The following is a 6,181-nucleotide window of genomic DNA, read 5'->3' as shown; positions in this document are numbered from 1 at the left end:
TGACACTACTTCACAACATGAGAATATTTGCTTTACTTTAAACTCAAGGGCAAAAGGTAAGAATATTAGCCTTGTGTTACCTGTAGCCTACATCTGAGAACGAAATCCCTTGTTGCCTGTTGTGAGCTTTGAGACGATGCTCCAGTGTTCAGACAAATAAATGAAAGCATTAAATACTCCATGGCAAATCAATTGAGGTTCTAGTAGGTTATTTATGCTGAAATGATGTTGACATTAGTGGCTAAATTAACGGACATAATAATAAGCTTTACAACCTGAAGAGGACTTATGTGTCGCTGCGAGAATTCTCGCAATATGCTTGCGGCAGTTTCTTCGATCAGCGCTCAGACATTAAATGGAAAAAAACAAAATGCTGATTTATTTTGAACCTGATCTCACACATAGCCTACCTGAAAACTGTAAACAGTTTAGCAGCCATTCATTTTCTTGGACAGTTATTGAGTTGATTTGAGTTAAAGTTGCTGCTTGTGTTGTCATTTGTGCATGAATGAAATCACTGGCATCAACTTTGACCTCAAATCAACTAAATAACTGTAAAAGTAAATGAAAGCCTGCAAAATGGTTTACGTTTTTCAGATGTGTGAGACCATGTGCAAAATAAATCAGCATTGTCTTTCGTTTAAGTTCTCCTTTCCTATAAGAACCATCCTAACATAATGTCCACGTGATCTCAGATCTTGTTTCGCTCTACGTATAGTCACATAAAGGATACAGAGATTTCCTAAAATTCCAATGCAACTCAGGGTCTCTGCTGGCCAAACAGTATGGTTTCCGGAAGCAATGAGCATTAACAATAGTAAGGGTAAACACAGCCATAAGTGCAGTTAATGCTGAAATGGACTCAATAACAATTAAACAACAAGAGTGTGCACCAGGGGAGTTTCTCAGTGGAAAATACATTTTCGCCGTTCGACTGGATTTGGTAACGCTGATTGGCTGAAGGAGTTGTCTGTCAAGGCAAGTACTCCCTCCCACTGAAATCACTGAGTGGCTGGAAGTCCAGACTGATACGTAAGCGAAACAGAATTTGAGGTCATGTGATCAGGATGTTTTTTTTTTTACCAGGCTATCATAAATTAGGGAAAAGTACAAACCTTCTTGAAGAGCACAAGATGTTTCTCTGCTTGGGATGCCGACACCTTTCCTGGTCTCTTCTGACCCTGGGCAGTGGGTGGAATCATCAGGTGTAACAGCAGTAAAACTGATGAGGTCACTGTCCCAACCTGTAACAACACAAGTTTGAAACACTTGAATTAATTTCTGTGGCCCTTCAACAAAATTCAGTGCATGTGCAATGTCAGCAGCATTTTTACAAAATACAGAAGATATAGCAGTTCTATATCATCACAAGAAGCTCTTCCACTATTTTTTTATACAATATCTCAATCCAGCTTTAAGTATGATGTTTAAATGCAAATGTTTATACATGATACACAATGCCGATACATTACTTAATAGGTGCTAGTTTAAGTATCACTACAATACCAATCTACTAAAAACTATCCAAGTGTGATAATACTGTCAAAATAATGACAGATAATTACCAAGCCTTTGACATCCTTGAAACGTGGGAAACTTCTTGACTGTGTCCTCTTCAGCTGAATATTTTATCAGTGAGATGGCTTCCTTGTACTCCTCTTCGCTCAGGGCAGCCTCTGGAACAACCTGGGACTCTCATCTTGCAGTTGGTCCTCCATACTTGTCACCAGGTGTCCTTCTGCACAATATGGGAAAAATACCTTATTATGGTGACAACCATGTACACTCGTGCAACCGCACTGGAAGTGGGGAGCTGCCGGGGCTGCAGCCCCCCCTGGTGGCGGCCTCAGCCCCTGCACCTTCCTGACGCAGCCCCCCCCAGCCCCACCCTCATTTGGCGAAACTTCAGTGACTGTCACAGGCATCTCTCTCTCTCTCTCTCTCTCTCTCTCTCTCTCTCTCTCTCTCTCTCTCTCTCTCTCTCTCTCTCTCTCTCTCTCTCTCTCTCTCTCCCCTCATTTCCCCGTGGGTGCTCTGCTCTGGGCTCTAGGCTGGGCGGGGTCGAGTCTCTTTACATTGATTTGATAGCAAACTCCACCCACCCCAGGCCCGCTGGCGGCCCCGGGTTACAAAACGAGTTGATCAAAACATAGCCCAATCTGATTGGCTGCATGAGTCAGTGCACTCTATGTGACCCTGCTGACGTAGTGAGTAAACACACTTGCGCATTGAGCGGTATCAGAGAGAGAGTGACAGACTGACACATCTCAACACAAGTAGCCAAAACAAAATGAGGAGATTTTTGATCACAAAACCTAGTGCGTTTTCCACCACCACCAGTGCAACCGTGACGAGTAGCCTACGACTTCCAGTTCCAGGTGAGGTGTAGTGGTGTATGTTATAATGTTGGTTAAAACTTTTGATGTCTCAATCAATGTGTCTGTGTGGGTCGGTCGCTGATGCTGACGCTGTTCATGTTCTATGTTGCTGAGATGAGTGTGGTTTACAGCATGCTTCGGTCGCTTGTTCCTATTCTGTCGAACTGAAGTGGTGTGTGAAGTGTGTGTGTGTGTGTGTGTGTGTGTGTGTGTAGGTCGCTGTTAAATCTCCTATGGTGCGTTTGCGTCACTACAGCTTTATCGCTTTATCGGGGGATGGGTTGGGCGACGGGCATGCGCAAGCATGGGCACGCACTGGCACAGACAGAAATCGGCACCCCTGATTCCATTCAAGTTTTAAGACAATGTGCATTAGGCTACAAGTGGCAACTTCACGCAGCATGCTCGCACAAGGCCGCACCGCGCAGCGCACTTTGCGTGTGCTCGCACCTCGCACGTGCACGCGCACGCACCTCACACGTGCACGCGCAAAGCGCGCCGCGCAAGTCCGAGTATATGCTTCAGACCCCCTCGTGGGAGATAGCTTCCCGCGCGCCTGCACTCGTGTGAGGGGGGAGGTCAGGGCAAAAAACATCAAATTTAGGGATGCACATATATGAAAACTTTGGCCGATACCGATAAATAAATTATACATTGCTCTTATGGCCGATAACCAATATTTACCAATGTCGACATGATCTGTATAAAAACACATTTGTATGATAATCAAATTGTGTAGATACTGAAAAACACATGTATGTCATGGATGCTGGCCAATCCTCTTCCTCTCACTAACCCTGATCTGTTCCCTGTTGTCTGTGGGCGTGTGTTTAGGCTGGTTGGCTGAGTGGAGGCGGCGTTACACCAGGTGTGGCCCATTACCTGGCAGGTCCGCCCATCAATTAGGCGGGCTAAATATACCCTCGGGTTCTACAAGATGGCGTCTGGTTATTATTCTGGAAGTCCTGCCTGAGTCTGACGCTACTCTCGGTTTTGGTTTGTACTTTGATCGAATCTGCTATCCTGCTGGTTTTGTGGTTCTCCTTGTTCTGACGTCTCGCTCTCCTCTCTCCTTGCCAGTCTGCCTGAGTCCTGCCGACCTGCCTCTCTCTGCCTGTCCCTCTCGATCTGCCTGGCCGCCCTTGCTCCACGGAAACCTGCCTCTCTCTGCCTGCCTCTCCTGACCTGCCTTGCCGCCCTTGCTGTACATACGCGCCGTTGTGCGCTCCGCCAAAGCGGACTGGACTTCCTGTGCGCTCTGAAGACGCACTCATTATTATTGTGTTCTACGTTTTGGCTTATAGCCTATTTACGTTTAAAATACTTATTAAAAACAATCTCAGTTTAAGCATCAAGACTGTGTCCGTGTCTGGTTTGGGTTTTCTGTGCTGACCGTCACGCGTCTTCAGAGCGCACAGGAAGTCCAGTCCGCCCGCCTAATTGATGGGCGGACCTGCCAGGTAATGGGCCACACCTGGTGTAACGCCGCCTCCACTCAGCCAACCAGCCTAAACACACGCCCACAGACAACAGGGAACAGATCAGGGTTAGTGAGAGGAAGAGGATTGGCCAGCATCCATGACAATGTAAACACTGAATTTGAAAAAGTTATGGATTTATTTCATTCCAAAACATTTGGAAAAGCTCATAAATCTTAGATTTACCACATTGTTTCCTCTCAATGTGAAAATGTTGGCTGATACCGATAACGTTTATTAACAATGCAACATTGGACCGATGCCCATGTGTTAAAAAAATGACTAACATCGGCCGATACAGATATGAATGCCGATATATCGTGCATCCCCAATATATTTTCAGAAAGATTTGTACCGAGCAAATGGTGGCTCAGAAGGTCTCACTAGTGTATTTGTATAATTCTTGCTAAGCTTCTGAGCAATGCTTTGTTATGACCATTAAAAGCTTAAATGTTTGCCATTTTGGACTTGGCCCTTTGCCCGGCGTGTATATTTCAAAACATTTTCCGTTAGATATGCATTTTTCTTGATTGCCATTTTCTTGGCCGGTTCACTAATGAGGGTTTCCTACTTCCATGATTGGAATTTGGAAAGCCTCATTAGTGTTTTGCTTGCACCTGTGTTTACCCTGCCTTTTCGACCCAAAATGGCCCCCGTGAGAAGGGTCTATTGGGCACCCCTGGTCCGGAGCAATTGAGGGAACCACCCACAGAGCCCCGTGCACTTATCACAGCCACTGTGCCCAGAATAATTAGAGTCCCGCGAAAATAGAGAAAACTCCCCTTCCAGACAGTGCCACCCCCAGGTTAATTATAACACCCACATGTCTGCCACACACCAATGCATCACCCTGACATTTGCTTTGCACATTCTGAGCGCTGATCGAAGAAACTGCCGCAAGCATATTGCGAGAATTCTCGCAGCGACAGAGAAGTCCTCTTCAGGTTGTAGGCTAAAGCTTATTATTATGTCCGTTAATTTAGCCACTAATGTAATGTCAACATCATTTCAGCATAAATAACCTACTAGAACCTCAATTGATTTGCCATGGAGTATTTAATGCTTTCATTTATTTGTCTGAACACTTTATGGAGCATCGTCTCAAAGCTCACAACAGGCAACAAGGGATTTCGTTCTCAGATGTAGGCTACAGGTAACACAAGGCTAATATTCTTACATTTGCCCTTGAGTTTAAAGTAAAGCAAATATTATCATGTTGTGAAGTAGGCTATAAGTCCGTTCTGAAAGTTGGATGCCCGCCTCGTGTCAACCAGCTGCAGTCCCTCGTCATCGTGTCAATATAGACCACTTCAGAAAATATATAGGCTATAAAGTTTGACTGACTGCACGTCTCATCTCTGGCTTGTTGCAGGTAGGCAACTTCTTAATTTAGATTATCTTTCAAGTTTAATTTCACGTTCTTCGATGCAAAGAGACATTTAATGTAGGCCCGCCAGTGTCTTTCTTTAGGCTTAATTAAACGGGAAAATATGACAAACTCAGTTCACAAAGTGTGTGACGAGTTCATTCACTATAATAAAATACATTTGTTGGATAATAGCTTTTGTTTTTTTGTGTTTTATTGTTTAATCTTAATGAGTCTGCAAACCCGAACTGAATTAATTAATTAAAGAAGACATTTATCTTATGTTGGGTAAGACAAAATGCCATGTCATTTCCACAGTAGTCAAAAGCCCAGAGAAAATTCATGCAACCCCCCAGAGGTTCACGACACTTTCTAATAAGTATAAATTAAGCTTTACTGTAGACCACCTACCTGTCGACGTTGGATGTAAATCATCAGACCTGCTTTCGCTCTGCGTCAGTCTCCCTCCCTCTGGATGATCTCTCTCTCTCTCTCTCTCCTGGACCTTCTGAGCCCAACTCCCTCCAGGCTTCGCACTTCTCACACTTCCCGGATCAATAGCTCATAAACGAAGCGTTTGTACTGCACACACGATGCCTCTTTCCCATCTTAGTAAGGTAGACAACGAGCTACATCCTCATTTCACCTAAATGAGCGATCCTCCGAGCTGGACAAAATGGTCTCTGTGCTGCGGGCGGTGAGGCGAGTGCTTAGGGACCGTCTACAAAGTGCAACACAGATTACAAAAATATTCAATAAATTCACTGTTGTACAGTGTAGCTTCACCAAAATCATGTCACGCATCAATGACCTCCTGCTGGTTATACTACAGCAATAAGTTTGGAGGGAGTTAAGGAGCCTGATGGCGTATGGGAAAAAGCTCTTGCAGAACCGGGCTGATCTGCTCCGGATGCTGCGGTATCTCTTGCCGGAGGGCAGGAGGGTGAACAGACTGTTGA

General features: G+C 44.8%; 1 long non-coding RNA gene across 1 annotated transcript; it reads right to left on the bottom strand.

Moving 5' to 3' along the window:
• Positions 1–1,152: 1,152 nt before the first annotated feature.
• On the bottom strand, positions 1,153–5,762 carry LOC310779378. Its single transcript, XR_014552839.1, has 3 exons — positions 5,634–5,762; positions 1,566–1,738; positions 1,153–1,244 (listed from the first exon to the last, which is right to left on the bottom strand). It is a non-coding gene; the product is annotated as an uncharacterized lncRNA (long non-coding RNA).
• Between the last annotated feature and the right edge of the window lie 419 nt (positions 5,763–6,181).

This window comes from Poromitra crassiceps, assembly GCF_964638095.1.
Source record: "Poromitra crassiceps genome assembly, chromosome: 7".
NCBI lineage: Eukaryota > Metazoa > Chordata > Actinopteri > Beryciformes > Melamphaidae > Poromitra > Poromitra crassiceps.
This window is presented reverse-complemented; position numbering and strand designations above follow the sequence as displayed.